The following is a 3,728-nucleotide window of genomic DNA, read 5'->3' on the forward strand; positions in this document are numbered from 1 at the left end:
GTGTTTCAGTAGGGCACAGTTTGTACTTTTTTCTTTAACTTTTTATAATGACCCGACCGATTGTTTTACTTTCTAGATCTATGTTCCCCTGTTTAATACTTCCTGTATGTGCCTTTAATATTTTATGACTTACAGCTATGATTGGTTTGATTTTGGAAGGGTTCAGGTTGAATTTGGAATACTTCATTCCTTAATAGTGGCTTAAGATGGCCAAGTTTGACGTCAGTCAACACATTGAGTAAATAATATCGGAATCGGGATTGGAATGTTCCAATGGGTTCGTATGATGATTTTGGACTTGGACGTGTGTTCGAATCGAGATTCGGGTGATCTGGGAGCGTTTCGGCGTTTATTGTTCAAAGTTGGTGCCTTAAAGGTTTTAGAGTTTCTTAATTTTGGTTTGAAGTAGACTTTGGTGCTATCGATGTCCGTTTGGTATTCCTAGCATGCGAATAAGTTTGTATGGTGATTTATGACTTATGCATAACATTTGGCGTCATTCCGAGTTATCTAAGTATGATTCATCGCATTCGGAGCTAGTTGAAGAAGTGTGAAGTTCAAAAGTTGAATAATTTAGTTTGAGAGTGCGATTCTTAGTTTCGATGTTATTTTACGCATTACAAAACTTTGAATAGGTCCGCATTATGTTTGTGAACTTGTTTGTGCTTTTGGGTGGGGGCCCGGGTGGCTCGGGTGTGTTTCGGACCACCCGGAGCTAAGTCCAAACTAAGAGATTTTTGGTGCTGGTTTCGTTCTTCGCGAACACGGAGGGATTCCCACATTCGTGATGAGGAACTGTTAAGTGGGGATATATTATGCTTTGCATTGGCTGGCAGGTGGTCGCGATCACGGGGAGTTGGGTTAGTGGCTTACGCGTTCGCGTAGGGGAAAGTCGGCGCAATCGCGAGGCTTTTTTCGCGATCGCAAAGAAGGGATACCTGGGCAGAAACTTGTTTTAAAATTAGGACTTAGGCTATTGTCTTCATTTCTCATGTCTTTTGGCCGCTCTAGCATTTTAAGGTAAGTGATTTCTGCCTAGTGTGAGTTTAATACATAGAAATTGTGAAAATTATGGGATTATATTGAAAAGAACTAGGGTTTGGTAAAAATGGGATTAGTATTGATACCCAATATTTTCCTCATATTTTTAAAACATATATATGCACTTTCAAAATAGTATATTTGCATCATCATTTAGAACCTATACAGGCATTTTTCATAATTTTTCATAATTGTTAAAGGCTTTAAATCGATTTATTTCTGTATTTTTATTATATAAATATCCAATAATTATCCCTTAAATTATTTTTATGATGATTTAATCATCCAACCTTATCCTTTACACCAACATGTATATTTTATAATATTTTACTCTATTTTTTTATAATTACATTTGCATTTTTAAGCTAATTGCATATTTTCGCAATAATAGCCTATATTCATGTATAATTACATTATTTGTGCGAAAATAATTTTTTATATTTTTATAATGCCAAGTTATTATTTTTCATCATTTTGGTGCACAAATAATATTTTTGTTATTTATTAACTAATTTTATAAATTATATTTTGATAAATATTGGGTATTTAAAAACTAGCCCCAATTTCCAAACAATTTCGGACCAAATAAATGGCCCAAAATCCCCAATACCCTAGCCCAATAACCCCAGCCCAACCCAATAACCCCTTAACCCAAAAACCCGGTCGGTACCCGTTAATTGACCCGCCTCAATTATTTATTTTTAATCCTGGCCGTTGATCTCTCAAGACCAACGGCCCTTGTTATTTCTCTCCCTTTTAATTACCCTCCCAGAAATCCTAACTCATAATCCCATTACCCGCCGCCCTCATATTCTATCAACCTCCCCTCCCTCTCTGAAGAACCCTAAACCTGCCGCCTTTAAAATCTTCTCCTAATCCCACTGAATATGGGATTAGATTATCACTTCTTGCCATATTCGACCCCTTTTTGGTACTGGTTGTTCTCCTATAGTGCTTGACTAAACATGGGAAGAAGATCTATTCAAAATCGAACCAAAATTGGTTCAAACCCCTAATTTTGAGTATTATTCTGTCTATATTCGTCCTATGCTACTGTGAGTCCGATTATTTATTTATATTCTGTTAATTTTCACTTTCCCTAAAAACTAGGGTTTACAGATCCCTTAAATTGATTTTTTGACTGATTTGCATGTTTATTTGCCTTATTTGTTGCTTAAATCACTTTGTCTCCCTTGTTTTATGTTCGCTTTTACTACTATATAAACCCCTCCCCCATTCCCTTCTAGAGAGGACTTCAATCGCTAAAATCACTACTGAAAAAATTAGGGCTTTACTTTGTGTTCATTCATTCTCTTATTTTTGGCTCTTGGCCGGCTGAAAGCCAAGGCCACCGGATTTCCTACTTTTCCGACCTTTCTTGGCTGTGAGCACTGCCCTGGGTTCTTTGAAACCCTTGGGAACTTGACGCATCTGGGATTCTAGGTCACATTGCTGTTCTTTTCTTGTTTGTTGAGCAATAACTGTTTTCTTGTGGTTTCTGGGCTGTATTGAAACCTGTATGGATACAAAACTGAAGGCCTGGCTGGGTTGGGTACACTTTCGGTCTGTCTTAGGCCCACTATAGTTATATGTATCGTTTTTTTTTATAATTTTATTCAGTATTGGGCTTGTAATATTTCTGTAATAACAATTGGGGTATTAGTAAAAATTGAGAAAATGGGTCTATTCTAATGTTTGCATGAAAAGGGTAGAAATCCTGCCTATAGGATCTGAGTGTTTAATTTGTTCAACATGCTTTGCTTCTATGTGTTTTGTTAGATAACATGCCTATAGGACATAAATAATCTCACCTGTTCTCATGTTCCACTCTCACATTATTATCTTCCTACTATACTGCAACACAATAATTATTTGTTTAAATTTCTTCATGTTAGATATCATGCCTATAGGATTAAGTTAAGTAATAAATACTTGCTCTTTATAATATTCACATAGATGTCATGCCTATAGGACTGTAATCGAATTTGCTACTATTACCACCATTCCCGTTAAATTGCTCACCTAGAAGGCATGCATATAAGAATGAAAGGATAAATAACTAGTTTCAATTGACAATTGCTAAAAATCCCACCTATAGGATCCTACTGCTCGCCTAAAGGCGTGTTGACAAAAACAAATGCTGGCAATTTTGAACTACCAACTGTTTCACTGCTTTACTGCGCAAATAATTTAGAAAGCATGCCTATAGGATTTGTAATACTCGCAATATGCAAAGCGACACTACTTGTACGTTTAAAATCCAGAATCACCTAGAATCCATGACTATAGGATTTAAGACTCTATTAAGTGTGGAGGCTAACTTGAGCCCTTAATTATTTTTACATGAAGTCCAACTTGTTTTGTATGATGTCTTGTTTTATCATTTCTGAGCAGCCCAAGCTAAGTCTAGAAACCATCCAAAATAGAGGTCCAAACGCCTCCTAGGCCATAGGCATGGGACGAGTAGTGCACGCATAGGGCACAGTTTAGAATCAACTAGTGCGCTTTAGGTAAAAACTTAAAGATAGTAATCGGGTAGAAGGAGATAATAGTCTGTGCCCTCTGAATAATATGAGTAACACCCCACCTCGAGGGAGTTATGAAGTATTATTTATGTTGCACGGGTTGATCCTTTAGGCTGAAAAACTTAGGACCCCCCATCTTGTCTTAAAGTCAATTATTTGTGT

Source organism: Nicotiana tomentosiformis, chromosome 12 (assembly GCF_000390325.3).
Source record: "Nicotiana tomentosiformis chromosome 12, ASM39032v3, whole genome shotgun sequence".
Lineage (NCBI taxonomy): Eukaryota > Viridiplantae > Streptophyta > Magnoliopsida > Solanales > Solanaceae > Nicotiana > Nicotiana tomentosiformis.